Genomic DNA, 25,112 nt, shown 5'->3' with positions numbered 1-25,112 from the left:
ATTCTTTTAGAATATGACAGCTGGACTCAGCTGTCTGCTGTGCAAATTTGGAAAGTCTTTCTAACACCAAAGTGTTGACTCTGGAGCTATGAGAAATAGCAGTCCTGGTTCCTAAGTGCTCTTGAGAGATGTTCAGCTGTTTAATTGTTGAGTGTGGTATTACGCGCGCGCGCGCGCACACACACACACACACACACACACACCTTTATCCCATTGCAGGACCCAAGGTGGCTCACAGATCAAACTAAAAATATAATTTTTTTTATTAAAAAAAAACAGTAAGTAACCCTATTCAAGCTGCAGTGAAAACTCTTCAAACCATTTAAAAGCACACATACAACACCCACACCTGGAAGATTTATCCACAATAGTCAGTTGGTGGCCAAAGTTCTTTCAGAACCACAAAAATATTTGCCGGTTGGTAAAAGGAAAACAGAGAAGGGCCCAAATTTGCCTCATGTGGAAGGGACTTCTGCAATCTAGCAGTCACCCAGAAGGCCATCTCTTTTGTCCTCACCAAGCATTCCTGTGGAGGTGGTAGGATGAAGAGAAATGTCTTCTCAGAAGATCTCAAAGCCCATCCACACTCACACAAGTCCTTCAGATCCCAAGTATTTCTTTGAAGGCCTTTGAAGTAAACCTCCATATTCTCTTAATTAAACCAGTCTTACTTGGCACCCACATACAAAACGAGAAAACCGAATAAAGAGTTTGTTTGACACAGTGAGCCACATAAAGATGAATAGCTACAGAGATTCTGTATATTCTGCCAGTTAAAATGTAAATTCATACTCTCCATTGTACATTTCAAATGAGTTTTATCAAACATTCCATTCTGAAAACACTTCTATGAGTTCTGTTAATCATAAGCTAACTAAACATATTTCAGCTGTGATATATTACTATGAATGTCAGAAACAAGAAATTGCCAGCATTTGCCATCAAATGTTGATAGTCCTTCCAGAAGAACAATAAAACTAACCTCAGTTTGCTGCAGTTTTTGACATTTATCTGTTTAGGGTGAGCTCCACAGAGCTTCTTAGGTCCAAGTGCTTCTGTGCATACTGCAGCTTTCCAGTTAGTTTGAAATCTATTTATTTCTGTGTTCAGCTGAAAAAGCTTCTGAAAGACCTTACGAAAAGGAAATAAAAAGTAGACAGTACCTGCCTGCAGGCTTACAGTCTAAAAGGCTTGACACAACAGGAAAAAGGGATGAGGGAAATAAACAAACTCAGGCCCCACATCTTCAGTTTACAAAGTAGTTCTCATAGTGACCAGCAGAAACTAGGTACTTTTTTGTACTTTTCTCTGTCAATTAGTAAGAAAGAAGCATGGACATTATCAAAGGGTGGGGAAATTTTAGTGAAATTCTCGTGGCTCAGATGTATTTGAGTGTTCCTTTCCTTCATTCTGCAAATCCTATCTCTAGAGGTTTGCACTTTGTAGCCTTCCTGAAAGCCCCTGGATGTCCTCAGCTGAGCATTTCTGTAAGTGAGGGAAAGCTGGCACCTGCACATGGCAACTACAGTGGTATCGGGTTAAGTACTTAATTTCGTTCCAGAGGTCTGTACTTAACCTGAAACTGTTCTTAACCTGAAGCACCACTTTAGCTAATGGGGCCTCCCGCTGCTGCTGCGCTGCCATGTTCTTATCATGAAGCAAAGTTCTTAACCCGAGGTACTATTTCTCGGTTGGCGGAGTCTGTAACCTGAGGCGTATGTAACCTGAAGCGTATGTAACCCAAGGTACCACTGTATTCTTTCTTGTTTTTAAGGAAGGTCTTCCTTAAACACAAAATCAGTGAATACATCAGTCTCAGGGACTTGGAAGCCAGTCTCCTTCCTCTTCAGTAAAAGCCCAAGGGAGGACACCATAACTCCTCCTATGGGACTTATTTGAATCAGGAAGTCCAGGCAGCTGAGGAGCCTTTAGAGTGTTGAGGAAATATTTAGCGGAAAAATGAAAGAGGAAAAACCATGCCACTCTTAGCCACTTTGTGAAGATTCAGAAAGCTCAACCTCACTCCCACTGAAATTCTAAAGTGCAGAAAGGCAGAACAATGGATGCTTTTTTGTGGAAGAAGAAAACGTGAAAAATTAGAGAACAGGTTTTGAAGCAGTACTAATGGAAACAGTTCAGGGAGAGGAGCCTGATGGTACTGGTCTTTCAACCATGCCAGGAAATGGCTCTGTTTCCCATCTTTGATGCAGTCTGATGGGATAACTGTTGCCTAACGTTTGCAGAATGGATTTGCAGTAAAAAAACAACCACCAGGAAGGCCTCAGAGCAGAAGCATGTGTAAAGCTCCCGTCAAATCTTTTTGGGATCCAGGTCTAGGTAAACTGAAGCTGGGTTGAATATGCCCCCTTTTCACAGGATTGTCCATTCTCTGCAAAAGTGGAGGGAATTAGCTTGGAGATGGGGAGACTGGCAGACTTGCAAATGTTAGATATTTTGTTTCTTGCCTTTTAAATAGAAGGTAGTGAAAAAGGTCTTGCTGCCACCTCAAGTGATGACTTGGTTGCTCTTAGAAGCCCAGTCACATTCCTGAAATAGATGGCACTGAGGAATAAAGCTATGTTATGACATTTCCCAGAGTATTCTTAGGATGAAATATAGTTGCTCATCTTGTGACCAATGGGGGCAGCCATCATTTCCTAAGAATGCCCTGCGACAATGCTGTGCCATAGAGGAGCATCTTTCCCATGTATATTCTGTCCCAGTAGGGACATGGGATGCTTGGGAGCATCCAAATCACCCTTTGGATCTGGGGCTGGGTTTTGTTTGTTTTTAAAAAGACGAAAATGGGAAAAAAATCACCTCTGAAGAATAATCCAATTTTCAGGGGGTTGTTTTGCCCCACCCCGCCCCCTGCCAATTGAAGAAAGATTTTGTGCCAAGTAGGCTGAGTTGTATATTTTATTTTAAATAAAGCAAATTGCCCCCTAATTTTTTACACCCTCCCCATCAAGAACATTTGAGCAAACTTAAATGCCCTGATCCAGAATCTAATCGCCTGATCACTGCTCATGGAACTCTTGCAGGCCTGGGCTTTTTCATTCATTTCAATAGAGATCGACCACTCTTCTTGCATGCACAATTCTATTTGATTCTAAATTATTGTCCTAGAAATTATTGTCCATGGAATTGAACAGTGTGTGCGGGTATGACCTAGTCCTAAGTGGCAACCAAGCCCTAATGTGAGATGTACTATTGAACCATCTGAAAACAGTGACCCAACACAGTCACATTTGACTTCAGATGAGGAAAAAAATAATAATAAAGAGAAGACTAATTGAAAAGCATTTTAAAGAAAAAGTCAGAAGGGTCAAATCTCTTTCCAAAATACTTGGAGGTTATTTAATATTGCAACAATAGGTCAGCTAGAATGGATACCACAGATGAGAAAAAGTACAGTGAAGTTCAAAAAGGTTAGTTAGTCTCAAGGATTAGAAAAGTCAAGAAAGCTTCCTTCAGAAACAGATTCCTTGCCCAACTATGGAGAACAGAGAGGAACACAAACACTTGTAAAATAAGTTCTATAGACATGGTGAAAAGTCAGGGTAATAATGGGCAATACTGTTTTTGGTCTCTGCCAAGTGTAAATCTTTTTGAGGGAAACCATTGGCCCAAGCCCTAGCACTATATTATACATTTATATTTAATAAAATTATTCCCATGTTACATTTGGTAAAGGGGTATAATAAAAAGTGCTATTTAAGTCTGTCAAAAGCTTTCCCAGTGTCCAGAAGTACCCAGACAATTAAGTTTTCATTTTAAGCACAGAATGGGCTAAAACATATCCTTGCATTTCTTTATAGATCCTCCACCTTTTATAAATCATTTTTTAATCCTCATTAGCATATTTTCAAATAATTAAATTTAATTTTACTGCTAGACTACTGGTCCACAATGCAAAAGTTCGGTACAATGAAATATATATATATATATATATATATATATATATATATATATATATATATATATTTCAATGAGAGAAATATTTATTCACTTAAACCCTTAAAAATTACTAGGGGTATAACTTAAAAAACAAGACCATCTGTATCGTATTAGGGTTATACAACCCTGTTTTAGCAAGGGTATTTGTGGCTGCTCAAAGTTCCTGATTGCAAAACACTTGTGGGTTTCTGAGCAGAGCTGGGTGGTTTTCCCTTTTCTAGATAGCAATTTTCTTAGCTGGTCAGTTTATAGTCCCGTTAAAGCTGCTTATGCCCATTTTTGAGAGAGACAGACAGATAGACCATGCCATGTCCTCACGTTTACAGATTAAATAGAAGAGATACAGAATTGAAGGAGGAGGACAGGAAAAGGTTTAGAATGTATTTAGTCAGTTGAAAGCAACCTATGGGAACTGAACCTTCTTAATTTCCATCAGCAGTCAATGGATCCCTTTTCCTAAAACATTTTCTCTCTTTACTGCTACTGTTTTTCTGAAATTATACTTTTTTTACCTGTTCTTTCTCCTACTCGCTCCTTTACTTTCTTACTTTTTCTTTTCTCAAACTCCTTCAGGTCTTTTAAAATACAGTTTTGATATCCTCAGCTATTATAACTGCCTGAGGCTCTTTTCCTCCCCCTTATCATGTCTTCCTCTTCTTTTCTTAGCTGCCATATGAAAATATGAACTTATTTCACCACTTTTCTGTGTATTCATACATGCTGTATAACAGTGTTTCCCAACCTTTTTTGGGCAAAGGCACACTTGTTTCATGAAAAAAATCTCGAGGCACACCACCATGCCAGATGGGGAAAGGTCACTTTTTACTTATGTAAAAAAAAATAAAAAAAATAGTAACAGCATAGAAGGTAATGGTTAGGCTAGCATCCCTCTTCCAAATATGCTAGGTTTTTATTTGCAGGGACTGTTCTACATGGGAAAGCATTCAGCACTGTCATTCTCCCATCTGCCATCTGAATTGGTACTATTCTGGGTCAACTTACTCTGCTGCATGTGTAGATGAAAATGGCACCAAGTGTGGGGGAGGGGGCAGAACAGGTTTCAGATACAGGATATTAAGCATACACGTACTTCAGATTGAACTGGTTGCTTGCTTTGCAAGTTTTCATTTCCCAAATGACTGCCTTGGCAAGCGCAATACCTACCAGGCTCAACGCCGGTCTCGCGCTGCCGCTTCCCGCGCTCTCAAGGACCCGGGAGGAGGAAGGCGTGAAGGGAATCCCGAAGGCGCGAAAACCTCGCGCATGTGCAGGCCTTCCGCCTACGACAGCCCAGTAGGCCGGCCGAAGCGAGCGGCGATGGGATGTGGGAGGGAGCTCGCTCGCCGCCCCGCGTGTGCCTATGTGGGGCACGTTACAGCCCCGTGACGTCAGCGCCACGCAGGCAGCCAGGCAGGCAGACGGCGAGAGCCCTGCGCTGGGCGGCCTCTCCTCGCCGCCGCCGCCCCGCCTCTCGCCGCCCGACTCGCCCGCCTCCCTCCAGGCAACATCTCGCGGCACACCAGGCAACGTCTCGCGGCACACCGGTTGGGAAACACTGCTGTATAACATTAACTGACTCCAAACTGCATAGCAAGGATGACAAATTTTATTTGTCTTAACACTATAGATTTGTTAATTAATTCATGATCGTACTATTCTCCACAATACCACAAATCAATAGAAACAACACATTTCTTGGTAATTTTACCAGTAATTCTTAACCATTTCTTCAATTTTATAATAGACTATGGCCGATTCATGATTTTCCGTATAGTAATTATTCTGTAATAGTTTTTCATTCAAAAAAACCACTGTTCTTAGAAATGGAATTCCATTATTCATTTAGTATTTAAAACATGTACCGTATATTTGGTTTTTAAAAATGCCCAGGGCAGCTCACATAAAACAGCAATAAATACAAATAAAATTTGATAGACAGACTTCAGATGCTAGCAGAACACAACGTTGTGAATAAAAACCAGAGGCAATTGGTGATAGGCAACAACATTTTTTCAGAGTATACCCATTGAAATTAGTGGACCTAACTTAGTCATATTTATTACTTGCAATGGGTCTACTCTGATTAAATCTTAAGTTAAATGCCACCAAATATAAATGTTTAATAAATAACCAGCTTTGATAATAGGCTGCTAACCCTGGGCAGATATAAGGGTCAATTCTGGTGCTGGACAAGCCTTCCTGGATAAAACATTTCACATACAGGCTGCTGTTGCTGAGAAAGCCTTTTACAGTGGTGCCTCGCAAGACGAAAATAATCCGTTCTGTGAGTCTCTTCGTCTTGCGGTTTTTTCGTCTTGCGAAGCAACCCTATTAGCGGCTTAGCAGCTTAGTGCTATTAGCGGTTTAGCGGCTTAGCGGCTAAAAGGCTATTAGCAGCTTAGCAGCTTAGAAAAGGGGGGGGGGAGCGAAAAAAATCGCAAGACTCGCAAGATGTTTTTGTCTTGCGAAGCAAGCCCATAGGGAAAATCGCCTTGCGAAGCAACTCAAAAACGGAAAACCCTTTCGTCTAGCGGGTTTTTCGTCTTGCGAGGCATTTGTCTTGCGGGGCACCACTGTATTTAGACACCACAAGCCTACTTTCTGAGAGCTGGAGAAGGTAGGTCTTCAAAAAAGACCTCCAGGGATGGTTGTAAGGTTTGGGCAGGTTCATGCAAGAGTAGACACTCCTTTAGGGATATGGTCCAGAGTCATTTAGAACTTTCAAGGTAAATTGCAGCACTTTGAATTTTGGACACAAAAAGACTGGCAGTCTGTGCATTTGCTTAAAAATGGGCATGATAAAAATTTTTATATGTTAACACAGTTGTGCAGTAGCTGTATTTTGGATTAACTGAAGTTTCCAATGAGTCTACAAAGGTAGCCCCATGTACAGCACCTTGAAATGGTCTGATCTGTACACTAGCAGAATCAATCAGGATGTGGATAACTATCTAGACCCGATCCTGACATTTACTGTTTAGTTGCAGTGCAACCAGGGTTGATGGTATCAAAATCCATTGAAAGGTCTAGTAAAATTAGGCTTATACTCCCCATCTGGGAGACCAGGGCTGAAATGATACTTGAAATCACATTGAGATCAATCCAGATAGCCATTGTAATCCAAGAGTGTATGGTGTTGCACAGCAGGCGCCCACCTTGCCCAAGAAAAGATATATGAGTCTGGAGAAAGGCTTAATCACATAAAGGCTATTGAATTTATTCACCATAACCACTTTACCCAATAAAGTTCAATTTGTTTCTGACTGATATTACTATTATATGTATTTAGCAATTAACTGCAGAAATGTACTTGTTAGAGATCCTTCATTGATTAATTCATGTACAAATCAAAAGAACTCACAGCTTATAAAACTATTTCTATTGAGTCAATTAACTTTTCAGTGTTCAATCTGATATCAATGCATTAATCTAACCACTAGAGTCCCTTGTAACCAGCTCATCAGTTTCTTCCACAGAGTTAAGACAAAAGCTCCAACTTTAATTCATTAACCAGGACAAAAAGCCAATTCATTAATGCAAATAGATCACTCTCTAAAATAATCCTAACTAATTAAACAGGCAATTCATCTAATCCAGATAGGTACTGAAAAGATAACCAGTTATTTAAATATATTATGTTATATTTAAATCAATAAACAGAACTGTATCCATGTAGCTGCCATTATATGTTTTGTGTACCTGTATTGTCATTTGAAGGTCAAGAAAAGGATCAGGAATGAAAAGTAATGAAAGTGATACTAACTGACCAGAGGTCAGCTATGCCTCTGGAGATACAGGAGTTCATTAGGTTTAGAAAGCCCTAAAACTCTTGGCTAGCTCAAAATTCAGAATTATACTTGGTGACAGGGCTATTTTCAGTCTGCACAATTCAGACACATAGAAAAGGAATAAACACCCCCCCCAACTGTAAAATTACCAATCCATGTTTTATATGTTACATGAAAATATTGAACTAGCATATAGTTAGTTCAATGAGGAGGTTTGGTAAATAATTTATAGATGGCCATACGGAGATAATCTTTTACGCTACCATTACATTAATTCTCTAGAATACTTGGCTGCAGAAGGAGAGATGATTTCCAAGTCAAAGCTCTATATGTGCTGTAATGCTCACCCAGAGCTCCCATACAAGCAGAACTTCCCCACTGCTTTCATTGCCAGGCAACTATTTACATTTAATGAGGATAAGCACACAGAACTTCTCACTCTAGCAGTCATCTGAGAAGTCTTTGCTTTCCACATACATCTTTGGAAATGCTTGATTATTATTTTTTTAAAAAATAATATATACCATGTATTACAGTATCTAAGTGCAGTACAAAAGTAAATACAATTTATGTGAATTTATTGTCTGACAACACACCATATCCTGAAGTATAAGGAAATGATTTTTTGTGTTAATAACCCCATTTTCCTCCCAGAGAGGCTCTCATATGGAAACATGGGAAAATGCAAGGGCTTTCTTTTGTCCAAGTTATCTTTTAGTTGTGATTTTATGTTTTGTGTTTGATAACCACCTAGAATCTTAGGTAAAGGTAAAGGGACCCCTGACCATTAGGTCCAGTCGTGACCGACTCTGGGGTTGTGGCGCTCATCTCGCTTTATTGGCCGAGGGAGCCGGCATACAGCTTCCAGGTCATGTGGCCAGCATGACTAAGCCGCTTCTGGTGAACCAGAGCAGCGCACGGAAATGCTGTTTACCTTCCTGCCGGAGCAGTACCTATTTATCTACTTGCACTTTGACGTGCTTTCGAACTGCTAGGTTGGCAGGGGCAGGGGCAGGGACCGAGCAACGGGAGCTAACCCCGTCGTGGGGATTCAAACCGCCGACCTTCTGATCGGCAAGCCCTAGGCTCTGTGGTTTAACCCACAGCGCCACCCGCGTCCCACAAATCTTAGAAATAACCAAAAATACTTAATTACTGTATTCAGACAAAAGAGTAAAGTATGATTTATTTGAAGGTCCACAGTTTGGAAGTCACTTTCAATAGCAATATCAAGTTAAACTATCTTGAGAGGTAGCAGTTGTATAAGGCAAGAAATATAGCCATAATAATGCTGTCAATGTCCCATCTAGTCCAGCTTCCTGTTCTCATAGTGGACACTCAGATGCCCCTATGGAAGCCTGCAAGGAAGACATGAATGTGCAATGGAGCTCTTTCTACTTGTGATTCTCAGCAACTGGCTGTCAGGGGAATACTATCCACAACAGCAGAGGCAGGACACTGCCATCATGGCTATTTTCAGACAGGATATTGCTCAAAATGGCTGTGATCTTGCACAAAACCGGTGCCAATGCAGTGGTGCTTCACCACCACTGACAGAGGCAGTGGGGCAGGTGAGGCACCCACTGGTGTGCTGCCTAGGGGCTTCTGCCTCCTGAAATAGAGGCTACACCTGCCTAATGGCGGGGCTGTCTCTGTGACTAGTAGCCATTGATTGCTTTGTTCCCAATGAATTTGCCTAATCCTGTTTTAAAACCATCCAGGTTGGTGACCATCACTCTCTCGGGGAGCAGAATCCATATTGACAGTCATTGGTATAGCATAGGTTGCCAGCCCCTGGGGCAGTGTGGAGGGGATGGTTGGGAAATGGAAGGCATCCACGTGTGCATTCAGTGGCCTAATGGCATCCACGTAACCCAGGAGATTGCAGCCACAGAGATAAGAAATGAAGAGTTGTTACGTTGTATGGAGAGGTCACTTCCTGGTTGACATGGAGAAGCTGTTTTCAACGGAGCCCAGCAATGGAAGCATGAAGCTGTAGTGAGGCAGCCCTCTGGATGTTGAAATTTTGTGCCCCTAACAATTTTGCGCCCAGGGCCACTGCCCCTGTGGTCCCCCATTACTGTTTACAGTAATAAGCAATGCACAGAGCTAGAACAACATAACTCAAAACCAAAAGTACAGCAGGATAGAGAGCCATGAGACATCCTTAATTACTTGTTAGAATAACATAGTGTTGACAAAGTATCAAAAAGTAAATAAAGAGGTAAAGATGGTCTTCCCAAGGGAGGGCACTTCAGAGTCAAAGGCACAGCGTAACAGGCCTCCTTGTATTTGTTGGCTATTTGCAGTTTAGTAGCGCTGCAGAGAGCTTGCTGGGGAGACCATGCATTAAAAAGGGACTCAAAAATAACTTAAACAAGGCTTTAATAACAAAAACAAAAACTCTTTATACACTAAATACATCAACAACAAACCAGACCCAACCACCAACCCATCCCCCAGGGTAATGGGAGAGCTAGGTGCTGCTCCTTATATACTACACCCAATTGCTGACACAGCTTGATTAACACAACTCAGCAGCACCTGCTATGTTTCACAGCGTAAGACTGGGTCTCGTTATTTGCCTTGGCCCTGGCCCTTAAAGACATACACAACTTGTGAAGCAATAATGAACCTTCACATTTTAAAGTGACCATTCAAAATATTCTCCTCTCACGCTTCCAGTGGTGGAGGAACAGGGAGCAGGGCCTTTGTCTCATATGGACTGAAGTGTGCAGGCAGTCATATACCAAAGGAAGCAGTCCTTCAAATACCTCTTTGGGTTTTCCCCTCCAAGCAGAGGATACCAGTTCTCTTAATAGACTAGCTAAGTAGTCTTTGAAAATGTCTATGAGAATGTCCAGAATGGAAGATTTGGGTTCTAACATGAAAAAGCATGGGATATGGGTGTGTGGTTCAAGAGTTAGTCCATCCAATCCCCAAACTAACAAGGTAGGTGTTCTTATTGGCAGAGCCTGGACATTTTGAGGTTTGCTTAGGAATATATGGATTAGGGACTGATTTTTAACACACATAATAGGCAAATATGCAAGAGACATGAGTTTCACTGCATAAGCATGTATCGCTATATGAAGGGGGATATCATTTATAATACCAGCATATATGATTTTAGTATTATCAGCAGCACAGCAGGGATCAGCTAAAATACACAATTAAACACTAATTAAAGCCTAGCCATTATACATGTACATGCAATCTTTTCAGAATTCTAGGCTACAGTTATGAATTATATTGTGTCTTGCTCCTCTGTTCTGAACAGGACAGAGTGGAGAAATAATTTCACACTGCATATAATGCATTTGGTATGAAGGAAACTTGAAAATTATTTAGTTACAGATTCTCTGACCAGGCTTGCAAAATAGCATACATTATGTTAATAGGCAAGCATTCGAAAATGAACTTGAATATTAAACACAGGAAGTTTGGGTTCTAACATGAGGGTGGGCATAGTTAATAGACTGTCAAGAAAACAGGCTTGCTTTAGCAGTTTTATTTCTCTTACTTACTTACTAAATTACTATCAACCTAAATGACAGCTCAGTTAAATTACAATGCTTGGATTTAACCCCATTTAGTAATGGAGAAGTCAATGAGATCAAATAGGCTTAAAACCATTGTGGGGAAAAGCTGCATGCCTTCTGGATTATAAATACTGAGAAATGAAAATAACATTAACACGACATTCAATAAATATAAGATTACTCAATATTGCTGCTGTTATAGTTTTGCAGTAACTTTTTGTGAGCTCCTGTTTTTGATGCAGAAGTTGGAATCTTAAAGGTCCTTGAACAAGTAGTTACACTTCCATTATTTAATTCAGTCTTGTGGCTGTTCTCTGGGCTGGGACGTGAGCAGCAGCATGAGGTAAGAATTGTGCTGGTAACCAGGAGCCATTGGCTCAGTCAGCAGACAGAACTGAAAGTTCAGTCAAAAACCATGGTCAAAGCAAGTAGCAGGGCTGAAGAGCAAATTAAAACTGGAAGGAGAAAGCCAGGTCAGGACCCAAGAATAGAGGAACATGGTATTGTTCAGGAAAACCTTGTTGCTCAATCAAGGTTCAGCCGGAACCGGAAGCCCTCTTACACTCCTTTCTGAATCAGAGAACCCAGTGGCCTGCCAGAATGGGCAACATCAGTTCAGTGTTTGAGAAGGCACTTTACTGAGAAGTTTCCACCTGCAGTTCAAAGGTTCATCACTCGAATTTAGCATGTTCTTAGCTGTTTGCAGATAGTCTCTCCCCACCCTACAGCCCTGTGTTGTTTTTACGTGAGAGGGCTTCCTCTTTGCTTGTTCCTTATCAGGGGTCCCTGGGTGAACACGATGTCAACATGTCAGCAAATCACATTTGACTATGTAATGACATCACCAAGAAGGAAAGCAGTCTCATTGCCCATGCAATCTATCTGATATTTAATATCTCGCTTCACTACAGTAGTGATTTCATAACTTGACAGCACCATGCTGCAAGAAACCCACCCTAATCTAGCTCTAGTTTTACATAGTTATGTATAACATGTGGAGGAAGTATGTGGATGGAAATGCATCCTTGGATGGTCATCTGAATGCACATTTCATTTAAAGAAATGAAACATGGATAGGTTAGTTTGATTCAGAGGCTGTCCATCAGCCCTGCTATACTTTTAGTGGAACACATATGCAAATATGTCTCCCTAATCCTGCCCCAATTAATTAACTAAAAGTGGTTGGATTGAGGTGAAGGTCTTGATCTGACTGCCTATGCAAAAGGGATGTCTCCTCACTTTCTTCCCAACATTTGCCTCTTTGCAGCCAAGGGTGAAAATGCTTTTGAACCACATTGCATTTTTCAGTCAGGAGAAATGCTATGCTAAGTTTTCCAGATATTTTCATCTTTGTATTAAAAGTAGCGAAGAAACTAGGTGGGATAGCTTGGGCCAAATGGGTTTGATCACTCCAGGCTACCTTCCAGTCTTCACTGCCACAGTCCGAAACTACCAGCCAAGTGGAAGCCTTGCTGCTCCTTGAAGCCAAATGGGTCGGTGGCTAGCATTTGGCTTGCCCCTTTAGTTCTTAATGACGTTGCATAGGTGTGTGGAGGGAATGTGGGAGTAATTGACACTGCTTGACTCTCCTGTGTTGACCTTGAAGCTGTGTTTTAAGTGACGGATGAGCAACTTTAGTACTGCAAAATGAAAACTTGCTTGCTTGCCTCTCAAAGAATCCATCCCAACTAGGACGTAGAGCAAGTGAGAAGAGAGACCCCATGCATACTAGTGGACAACACACCCCTCCTTTGGACTGTCAGCACAGCCAATGAGCCCAAGAAAAGGGCATAATAGAAAATGCCTTGAATGCATGGGTGATTTGATGTGCAAGAGGATCTGAACCACTTCTGGAATGTCCTGAAAGACAGGATGATGCGTTGGTGATAAGTAGCTTTAAGTAACATAGTTGACGGAGATGCTACCTATTTTATTGTGACTAAAGGCAGCAGCATCACTTCAATTGACTGTAGCAGTGCAGGTCGCAATCCTAAATGGAAGACCCTTTCAACATCTCAGAGACTCTCACTGTGTTAGACGCTTTGTGTTCCTAAACGGATTGGCTTTTATTTTTTTAAATCTTTTCTGAAGTGACACATTAGTGGTAGAGCTAAGTGGCAGAACTAGACACAGGCATCCTGGGAAAGGGCAGGCGTGATGGAAAAGGTGGCTGGCTAGCTCAAGGTTTTCAAAGACAGCTGCTTTTCCTGGCATTCTGAGAGCGGAAGAGCACCTGTGAATTGTCAACACTGTGACTGCACTTTCCCCATTAAATCTCTGCACCGGTGTGTAAATACTTCAGAATCAACTAGGTTAGGAATACATTATGCTGTGCCTTGCTTCTATTCATTTCTCTCACAGTCAGAAATGACCTCGTGCTTGGTAGGCTTTGTTTTGTGGCTGCCTGGAAAATGTGACAGTATTCATTTGCTTACAGGCGCAAAAATGACTGATTGTTTCCTCATAGTCAACATAAAAACCAATGGGAAATCCGAACCGAGGTAATAAGTACCTTTGGTGTTTTACTGTTTTGTGTTATAAGTGAGAGGAGGTTAATGACAGAAGCTTCCGAAACCCAGGACGGCACATGCATGCGCTCTCACACACAACTTTGATTGGTCTGTTAGAAAGTCATCAATTCATACTTAACCGAAATGTCATGTTTTCCCTCTCACAAAACCCGAGCTATTTTGTGGAATTGTCTCTCCAAGTTTAATGCGCAGGAGGCTAATAGTTAACAGTAAACATTTTCTTTTTTTCCCAGAGCATTTTTCTGTTGAAAGAGCAAAGCATTACAGTAGACCGGATGTTTTAGGTCATTTATTTTGTTTTTGCTCTGGGTCATTTTACAAAAGCACGTCTGCTCTTTAGCGTTAAAATGAGAGCCATTCTTACTCCCCAGATATTACCCAGAAGCACTTGGAGGCTCTTAATGATTAATACCATCACAGTCCAGCCACAAACCTTTCTGGCGCAGATAATGCCAGGCAGCAAGCACGCTTGACACTTTTAATGTATAATTAAGTAGAAAAAGTCAGCACTCAGTATGCAAATTTTTCAAAATGATAAATGATGCCATCCAGCAGTAGGGATTGATTTGGTGTAAATGAAACTAATTAAGGAAATGTCAAACATAATTAATAAAACAGGTTTAAGCTGCAAAACATTGTCAATTGAATGAATGAGGAGGCACTGGCTCCCATTGTTTCTGCTTTATTTAGGGCTTGTGTTTAGCTTGTACTCTGTTCCTAAATGCACTCTCTCTACCTCACACCCTCCACTACCAATTCCCAGAGAGGGGGAAAATAAATTTGCTTGTCTCTCCACTGACTGCAGAAATTAATTGTAGAAATCTTGTCCCATCCAAGTGTTACATTCACTCACAGGACATTAACATAACTAATTTGAAAGAACCCAAATGACTGCATAATAGAGCACTGTCAGTATGCCTGACAGTCTTTGGTCATACCAAATTAGCTTGGTTTTCTAATTGAAATTTCCCCCCCCTAACACACACACACACACACACACACACACACACACACTTTCTCATTTTTCCCCTCCCTCCACTATTCATTTTTGATAAGAACAAAGGTTTTATAATTTACAAAAGAGTGCTTGACCTATAATTACTAGGAGGAAATTAGGGGAGGTAGAAAAGTCAGATTTAGTCCTGGTAATGATGCTAGAGACCTTGCCCCCTCTAGGGAGCCTGAAGAATAATGGAATCTTCTATTTTTACGGGCGACCTGTGCACTGGCGCTGACTCTCACTGTGAATCCACTTTACCTTTTAGATCACTTGCTTAACACTAAAAGTGCCAGCAGAATCGCAGGCCATTATTCCAAATGTCATTCCGTGCCAAAGCCATTTCCAGTGCCCTTCCCTCCAATGAATGAATCAAAGAACATCTGCCAGTTCGCTTATCTCGTCCTTGTAAATCTTCTGTAGGAAGAGTTTAACATAACTTAATTTGGGCTCAGTTTGAGTAAAAGAGGTCACCGGGAAGTCTTTAAAAATATAGTGCTAGGATCTTAACTCTTTAAAAGAAAGGGGTTTATGCCTTAATTCTGTTTAATATGGGAAGTACATTTAGAATGAAATTACTCCCACCACCACCCCCAGTAACAAAGACTTTTTCTGTACTAATTCATCCAGCAGAAAAAAAATTGTGCCCTTTTCTTCACGCTGGAGTTCTTGCTTCCAGCAGAGCCTTTTAAGTCAAGTAGTGAAGGTACTGGGTGGAATTACTTTTTAAAGCGTTTCTTAACAATACGTTACAGTTACAGTGCAGGAAATAGTTCCATCTACTTTCAAATGTGTTTCATCAGGAGACACCTGACGGCGAAAATTAATTGACCAAAAGACAAAATTGAAAACGAACTCTGACAATTAGCTATTGGTTGCAACTGCTATAGAGATTCATGATCAAAACCCAAGCCTGCAAAAGGAAGGAAGAGTACATCAGGTAAGGGGAAAAAAAAATAATGGTTTAAAATAGTTTTACACTGCATGGTAGTTTTTTGCATAGGTTGGAGATTCAACAGCACAAGTGTAAGTTTATGTAGCACTCCTTCAACAATTCCCTGATACATAGCATCCCTTGGAGGTCAGGACAGTCAGAAATGAATATGAGTTCCAGTGCCAATATGTATGCCAATGGCTCTTTTCTCATGTCATGGTGAGCCATAAACCATGGTTTACTGTAGACCATGGTTTACCGGAATGTTAGTGCAAAATACTGAATAGCTCCCACTGTGTTCTTCTTTTTAGTGAGCTGGGGAGCAACACATTATGAAGTTTGGTATTCTGTGTTAGCCAGCTCTTGTCTTTTGCTGCTCCCCAACAAACCATGATTGGTAAGCAAGGTCAGTAGATGTAGAGCCACTAAACAATTTTTAAAACTCAGTAAAGGCTCTTGAGATGCTGCAGTATTGTTGTTATTAATATTATTCTTAATAATAATTAAATTTATTAGTTTTTTTGCCACAGCAACTCAAAGTGACTTACAATATTTTAAGCAAAACAACACATGCATACATTAAAACCACTATTATTACTACTAGTAAAAGTAAAAAGTAAAAGCCTCAGCGCCTAGGGCTTGCCGATCGAAAGGTCGGCGGTTCGAATCCCCGCGGCAGGGTGCGCTCCCGTTGTTTGGTCCCAGCGCCTGCCAACCTAGCAGTTCAAAAGCACTCCCAGGTGCAAGTAGATAAATAGGGACCGCTTACTAGCGGGAAGGTAAACGGCGTTCCAAGTGCGGCTCTGGCTCGCCAGAGCAGCGATGTCACGCTGGCCACGTGACCTGGAAGTGTCTCCGGACAGCGCTGGCCCCTGGCCTCTTAAGTGAGATGGGCGCACAACCCTAGAGTCTGGCAAGACTGGCCCGTACGGGCAGGGGTACCTTTACCTTTTTATTACTACTACTACTACTACTAATATTCCTTTAAGAGGGAATTAATTTACAGTGCAGCCACATGTGTGTTTCCTCGGAAATGAGCCTCGTTGGGTTCAGTGGGGCTTACACCCAGGAAAGGGAGTATAGAATAGCAGCTTTAGGCTGTATAACTGGTATTTAAAGTCAGTAACACAAAAAAATGTGAATATGAAAATGTGCATTATTTGGCACAGATATTCATATGTGGTGGGAATGCTTCAAAATCTAGTCTTATCTGCGACAAATCACAGAGGTTATTAGGTAAAACAAACTACAGTGGTACCTCGGGTTACAGACGCTTCATGTTACAGACTCCGCTAACACAGAAATAGTACCTCGGTACCTGAAATAGTATCTGAAGCAAATAGAACTTTGCTTCAGGATAAGAACCGAAATTGTGTGGCGGCGGTGCGGCAGCAGCGGGAGGCTCCATTAGCTAAAGTGGTACCTCAGGTTAAGAGCGGACCTCCAGAATGAATTAAGTCCTTAATAGTATACAGTGGTACCTCGGGTTATTTTAATTTATAACCTTCTCTTCTCCTTAAGGTCCAAGCTGCATATTCCTGCATTGCAGGGGGTTGGACTAGATGATCCACAGAGTCCCTTTCAGCTCTACAATTCTATGATTCTATGAATCCCAAAATGAAGTGGGTATCTGAGACTTGTTGGAGGCAAAGCGGAATCTCTACGAGACAGGTCTAGCTGAAGCATGGACCACTGAAAGACTTAAGACCTTAACAATCCAGTCATCAGACTAATGCTGCAGACAAATGTCTGCGTCAAGGGAATAGAATGTCTCCAAGCTTTCCATAACATCACAGTGCTAGGGTGGCTTGATGGGGAAGGAAGAGCAAACATCAAGTTGGGGGGAGGGAGCGGAGAATGAGCTCTCTTGTGAATGACAGTTCTAGCTTGTAATTGGAGGAAATATTTTTCTAGCACTCTCCAGTCACAGTGTTTTGGGAGGGAACAGCTTTGCAAGAGCAACACTTATGTCACTAAGCTTTAGAGAAATGCCAGGAGGGTGAGGTGGAAAGAGGAAAAAGGAGCTGCTTTGTGACTGACAGGTCTAGCTTGCCATCCGAGGACGTGATTTATATCCAGAAAGTTATCCTTTTTAGTTCTCCCCACCCCCAAATCAGTCTTAAAGTTGCCTAGCACAAAAGTACACGGACCTATTTGTTTGCAGTTTGCCAGGTTTTCACCCAGGGACAACTCTCTTGTGTTTGCAATTTTCAGACCCCCTTGCTGTTTAACATCTGTGGGAAACCACTGAGTGGGCTCATCTGGAGTTTTGGAGTACGTTGTCAATGATATGCTGATGACACATAGCTCTACTTCTCCATTACATCTGCACGTGTGGCAGTGGATGTTCTGAACCGTTCTCTGACTTTGGGAATGGGCTGGATGAGAGCCAGCAAACTGAAGCTCAATCTAAATAAGAGGCAGCATTAGTGGCCGGTTCCCTAGACCAGATGGATGGTAGGTGGCCTGCTCTTGATGGGGTTATACTCCCTCTGAAGGAGCAGGTACACAACTTTGGGTATTCCTGGATCCATTACTGTCGCTTGTGGCTCAGGTGGCCTCAGTGGCACAGAGAGTGTCTCCTATCAGCTTTGGCTGGTGGCCCAACCTGCATCCATATCTGGACAATAATAATCTAACTTCTGCTGTCTATGTTCTAGTAACCTCTAGGTTACATTACCTCAACAAGTTGTACATGGGGCTGCCTCTGAAGATGGTTTAGAAACTTCAGCTCCTGCAGAATTCAGCAACCAGGTCACTCACTGGGGCAAGACAGTTCAAGCAGATGATGCCAATCCTGGCCCAGCTGAGAACTGGCTGCCAATTAGTTTACTCATAAACATGCTGGCATTAACCTATAAAGCCTTAAATTGCTCACAACCACTATACCACAATGCTGCCCCCCATGTGAACTGACCTGAACTGACCCCCTCATATGAACTGACCTCTCCCACAGAATGCGGTGATTGGTTGGGTATGTATGGGATGAAGTGATCTTTGAGGTATCTTGGTCCTAAGCTGTATCACCCCCAATCCTTCAGAACTGATTTTGAAGATGCAGGAGGGAAGGAGGCTAAAGGGGACTGGAGGGGAAGAAGTTCCATTGCATAAGCAGAGCTGCATTACTAGATTTAGTACCTTGTATCCCTTCCTGTTATCTTATTGTCAGATGAAGACCTCTTCCTTCTGCCTGGCCTTTGGAGGTTTATAATGTTGCCAACTGTTGTGCTGTGATGATGTGTTGGCTTTTTCTATTTTACTGTAGGTTGCTGGGTTTTATTATTATTGTTGTTGTTGAAATTTGTACAGTATTTTAATATAAACCATACAATGTGCTGCAACTCCAGTTGAAAGGTCTAAAATATGATAGAGATACAGATACAGATAGATTTAGTCAGTCTCATTTGACCTTTGTTTATCCACTATTATTTTTTCTTTCTTTGCATAGATTTTTTTAGATCAACTTATGTCAATTCAATACATCCTTTGTAGCCAAAAAGAAAGGAAAATTCACTGGGTTGGGCCAAAATTAGACTGGGTAAAGCAAGAATAATTTCAGTACTGAGGTGTGTTGAAATGTGACATAATGAGATGGAATTTTGGGGGATTACATATTTGCATATATAGTCATTTTGTAAAATGTAAACAACCTTTTCTAGTGTCCTCCTGGCAGAAATCAATACATACATAGTGATACAATGGAATAAAACCTTACTCACACAGATAGTAGAATTATTTTGTTAGTCTGTCTTGTTAGAAGATAAGATGGAACTATGATCTGATGTTAACTGGATCTAGTGGGCCTCCTTTGAGGCATGTTGGTTGCTTGCTCGCTTGAATATGATATTTCAAAGCTTGAATATTTCAAAATCAAATGAATAAGTAAATTTATTTATTTGTCTAAACTGACTAGAGGTTTATCTGGCACTTTAGGTATTGTTGGCAATAAAATGATGCCATGAATCAATCAAAATGTGAAACCTTTCTCTCCACACAGGCACTAGTAGTATTTCAGATTCCTTTGAGTTAGATTCACCACACTTTTCCTTGGAACTCTGCAGAATTATATCAGCTGCTGTAACACTTGTATAAAAAGTGTGTCATGAATGTCACTGAATTTATGCTGTTTAGGCACCAGGGTAGTGGGGAGAAACAGTAAAAAGGTGGACAAAGGGTTCTAGGAGATTCAGAGCATAATTTTAAAAAAGATATAGTTAAAAATTAAGCTCAAACTTCATATTTATAATTTATTTTAGAGAAGAATAGCCACATGGATTAATGCTCTGACACTTCACTTTTGAAGAAACCAAAGAGGACCAATAGAAGCAGAATGTGCAACACCCAACCAGAAGAGAAAAGGTCAGCCTTTCAATTTTCACTAAGTGGAAAGGGAATGTCATTGCCTGACTTGAGCATAAGACATATGCATAGCATTTCTCCCAGTGTACAAGGACAGGCTGACCTTGGTCAACATGCAATGTTGTGGTGGTGCATTTGGTAGGGAAGAAGTGGAATCAGACCATACCTCTTTGTGGCATAGTTTTAACAAGTCAGAAGCATTTCCCACCTACTGTCCTATACAAGGGGGACTGAATAATATTGTCAGGCAAACTGGGAAAATAATTGCACAATCTGGGCTGTGAGAGCATAAAGCCTTAAATGATATAGTGTTAACTGAGAAAAAAAGTCAGTCATACTTTAATTAGGGAAATTACCTATGACTAAAATCTCACTGATTTCAATGAGACTATCCACAAATTTATACAGAAGTAATGAAGCTTACGCCCATGTAAGTGTGCGAAGAATGCAGGCTAAATGTGACTAACTTTATCTGGATTGGGGCCTGCACACAGTAAACATTAAGTTTTAAACAGTAAATATTAAAGAGCTATTTGGAAGCCCTTACAAGAAAAAAAAGAAAAAGAAATCTTGCATCAAGAGGGAATCTGAATTATTCCTGGATGTCAGATTGCATTTATTTGACCTTGTGGCACAGAGTTTATGAAATAATGTTATGGTCATTTCTTGGAAAACGTTACATATATTGCATGAGTAACTTGGGAGCCCAGGAAATCAGCTGCCATTAACTTCTGGCAAATGTCCAGCAGCAAAAATGAAAGAAATGAATTAATGAATTAATTGTGCAAGACAAGCATAACATCAAGGGGAAGGGCCTATCAGTTAATGGCTATGATGACAGTATACACACCTCTTTTCCTCTGCAGTCAGGAATTGGTTCCACTCAACAGACTAGATTGCAAGAAGCTTGTCCAAGTCCTTAGCTCTCACTAACTGAAATTCATCCAATAATATGTGACTCCAGTGAGGTGCTGGGCAGGTCCACAGACAGTACTGATCCAACAATGGTACCCAGTTTATGATAAAAGTGTGTGATTTTATTCTTGAAGTGTTTAGCAGATACATCCCAGTGTACCTCTGTGCATTGCAGAGGCTTGACAACCATATGTCAGGAGTGCTCTGATGGTGTTTCCTGCTTGGCAGGGGGTTGGACTCGATGGCCCTTGTGGTCTCTTCCAACTCTATGATTCTATGATTCTATGATTCTATGATTCTATGATTCTATGATTCCTTAATACAGTGAGCCCACCAATTATGCAAGGGTTAGGTTCTGGGGCAAAATCACACAAAGCCAGGAATCCCCGGAACTGGCTGCCCCTGCAAAGCAGTGGGCTGCTTACTGGAGCCTGGGAAGGTTGCTGGAGGGCCTTGAGAGCTTCCCAGGCCCTCCCGCAACCTTTCCGGACCCTGGTAAGCAAGTAGGTGCCTTCCTTACAATGTCTCTGGGATATTCCCAGAAGCTAGTAAGGAAGGTATCACTATGTTTACCAGGCTTTGGGAAGGCAGTGCAAGGGCTCTGGGATGCAAATGGATCAGAAGGAATGCTCAACAAACAGGTTGTTTGGAATGGGGCCAGCACCAGATTTCAGAGGCTCTTAGCATGACACCATCAGTGGTACATCCGACAGCCACACACACTGCCAGAACTGTGCAATTATGTTTTCTCCTGCTGCTGCCCTTGCAGATTCCATAGATCCTATTGAGCCTGTAAATCTATGAAAACCATAGATCTTAGAATTACAAGCTGGGCTAGGGTGTAGGATAGGCCCACCCCTGAAGAAGGGTGAAGCATTCACCTCAGGCAGAGGAAGCCCCTAAGGTGGCCTCTCTCTGCCACCAGCATCGGCTCCAGTGTCTGGTGAGATCTCACCCTAAATCCGCTGGCAGAATGATGCATCAGAGTAGTACAGCATGTCCTGCTTCGGCTCAAGCAATGAAGCAGGATGTGCCATGCCTGCTAGGCTGTGTAGATTTTATAGATCCGTTCACTGGGGCATTACATCTGGGGTAAATTAAGATGGTTAATGGCTGCCAAGCAAGGGAAGCAACCTTGGCTCCCATTCAATAGTGGGAAGCTTCCCCACCCATTGCTCAAACAGCCCTCCATGGGCCCAATGCAGAAACAGTGAGTGGCAGCACACCTGGGTCAAGACGGTGGGTTGTTCTGAGGCCCTTGGCCAGTGTCTAACCTGGATGATCGACTGGTGCTGGGCCTGGTTTAGGAGTGACCTGGTTACTAGCTCTCCAGTGTCTCTGTAGGGTATCTTTCCCATCACAGTGAACGTATCATTTCACTTGGCTTCTTATATCTGCAGAGTTTGTGATCTATCACTGAGCTATTGCCTTTCCTCTCAAGGTATGGGCTCCAGTTGGCCCACACAACAACTGGATTTGAGCCTATGAACTCATGAGCAGAACTGAAAGAGAGTCATGACTAAACAACCCTGCAGGCATGTGGGAAGGGAGTCTCTCAAGAAAGATTCCAAAAGCCAAAAATAAAACCAATTTGAGCACTCACTTTTTGCCGCTTCTCATAATGTGTGAAAGGGCTCTAAGAAACCATAAGCAAAGGTGCTATGTAAGCAGGCAAGAACTGCTTCTTTCCCCAAGATTGAGTAAAGGTTCAGCATACTTAACAGTCTGTTGTTATTTCAATTAAATCCCACTAAATATCCATGGAGGCTCACATCCTGACCTTTATCTGTTGTAGAGTAGCACTTGGCTGTTGCACATAGAAAATTACTTCTGTAGAGGAAACATAATTAGGAAGTCATGCTGCATTGTGAATTTTCAGCTGTGTTTTAAGCATGTTTTTAGTGTAATAACAGCATCAATGAATTTGATTGAATTTTACATTTCACATTCTGACTGATTAAAAGAAATAAATTTCCCCTGCACCTCAAACAGCATTTATGTGTTGTGAAAGCAAGCATCAATCCTATCTGGAAATGACTTTTCTATAAACATTGTAAAATATCCCACACATTCTGTTCCTCTTTTTTATTCCAGGATCCAATTTAATGAAACAAAACCCCCTTTTTTCTCCCTCCGTGCTTCTTTATTCCATGACCATCATGGGAATAAAATACTAAGTACATATTCTTGACAATATTGCCTCATTTCTGTAACCATTTCTTATGAGAAATCGAAAGGCAAAGACAGTCAAAACAGGAAACACAATAGGAAAGTTTATGACGTATAAAATGAATTCTTTAAAAGAATTTTGGTTTAAAATGCCAAGGGTGAGAAGTCAACTATATACTGCACACATTACTATTTATTACCTTGCATTTGGCTGAAATTCATCTCTTTTGACAAGCAAGGATAAATCGTATTACATATTTTATAAAATATGTGAGTTGGTCCTTTTTCTTGAAGACCCTACATAGCAAACTTGCATGTACCAGATGCGTACTGAGCTGCAGTAGTCTCCTCATAACCGGGAACTTCATGTAATTTTCTGGCAGCTGTATTAGGGAATAAAAGGTATTTATTAAAAACATACACAATTGGTTGATTGTGTATCCAGTTCTTAGAGCACAGAGTGATGACTAAATAAAAATGGAGAAATGCAAGTTTCACTTTTGAGCAAATTTACTGCATGAAAGGTTCATTTTTTCCCATTTCACTTAAATATCTTCAGTGCTTCTCACTGTGTATGGTTTTATTGTGATTTTTTATATATACTTGAAAGCTCATTATTTTACAGTGAGGTTACTGAACCTAGACCATAGAGTGCAGATTATCCAGCATAGCATTAATCAAAATATACATGGCAAATGGGATTCAAAACAGTGCCAAAGAAGCATCTGCTTTTAGCAAAGAACAAAAATTCATTTAGCTCTTTTATTAAAAGGTATTATGGGCAATTTATTTTTAAACTATCACTCTAACACCATTAACTAGCATATAATTTAATGTACTCCCAAGCAACTTGACTTTTACATTTTCTTCAAAACATTAATTTGCTTTTGTAAATTGATGTAAAAGATGCTTTTGACCCCCAGGAAAGATTCAAGCCATTAACAATAAATTAAATTATGTTTCAGAAGTATATGGCCATTAAGTTTTTTGTTTCAGATATAGCATGTTTACAGTTCTATCTAGTGGCATAATATTGCCTAATGGAGAAAGAAAACTGTATTTTACTGGTTTAATTTCTGCTGAAACCATGTCAAGTTTAACAGTTCAATCCTACCCAAATTTTACTCAGAAGTAAGTGTACATAGGACTCCAAATTTCTTTAAAAAACTTAGTTGGTCTCTAAGGTGCTACTGGAAGGATTTTTTTTATCTTGTTTCAATTACGACAGACGAACACTGCTACCTACCTGTAACTACAACCCCAAGAGACTGTGATCTACTCACAGTATAAAAAATCAAGCAGTGATCTACCCATTGTCATTGGAAGAGTTGAGCTTTTTTTGTTTTGTTACAGATCACTAAGGGTCCAAAGATCGACCAGGATCAACCAGTAGATCACGATCAACCTGTTGGACATGCCTGGGCTTCAGGATTCAACCCAATCCTTTTGTCAGCCTTATCGGACAAAAGTTGTGATGATTGCTACAAGGAAGGCACCCCCTCCAATGGGCCCAATTTGTTTGCAGGCAAATTCCTCCCCGGCCCCAAATACAGCAACAAATTACATCCACAACATGGTCTCATTAACGCAGCATCAACAGACCCATTTACTGGGTGGGCTGATCTGCTACTGCACTGCTTGTTCCTAGTGCAGTCGCCCTTTTGAACCATAGCGGCAATCCAGAGTCAAGCCTTGCTCCCTCCAGCCTGCCACTGAGGGTCCACCCACTTTGAAAGCCATGATTGGCCAATTTATACTGTGGATTTTGATGGGCAATCCTGTTGTACCCACCGAAGCCAATGGCCAGATGCAATTAATTGCCCTCTCCACCTCCCAACCCATCCCAAGGAGGCACATTGGGCTGCGCCGCAACCATTCCCCACCCTAAACAGGTAAGTGACTGTGGCGTTTGCCTCC

General features: G+C 41.2%; 1 long non-coding RNA gene across 1 annotated transcript in view; it reads left to right on the top strand.

The window, feature by feature from the left end:
• LOC114606531 (uncharacterized) overlaps positions 1-25,112 on the top strand; it is a 453,090-nt gene that overhangs the window by 144,168 nt on the left and 283,810 nt on the right. The window contains exons 4-5 of the long non-coding RNA XR_013394655.1: positions 20,009-20,111; positions 24,549-25,087. This is a non-coding gene — a long non-coding RNA (uncharacterized LOC114606531). The remainder of the gene's footprint in view (positions 1-20,008; positions 20,112-24,548; positions 25,088-25,112) is intronic.

The sequence above is a fragment of the Podarcis muralis genome, chromosome 11 (genome assembly GCF_964188315.1).
Source record: "Podarcis muralis chromosome 11, rPodMur119.hap1.1, whole genome shotgun sequence".
Taxonomy (NCBI): Eukaryota; Metazoa; Chordata; class Lepidosauria; order Squamata; family Lacertidae; genus Podarcis; species Podarcis muralis.
The sequence above is the reverse complement of the archived record's forward strand: the minus strand, read 5'-3'. Positions and strand labels throughout refer to the sequence as shown.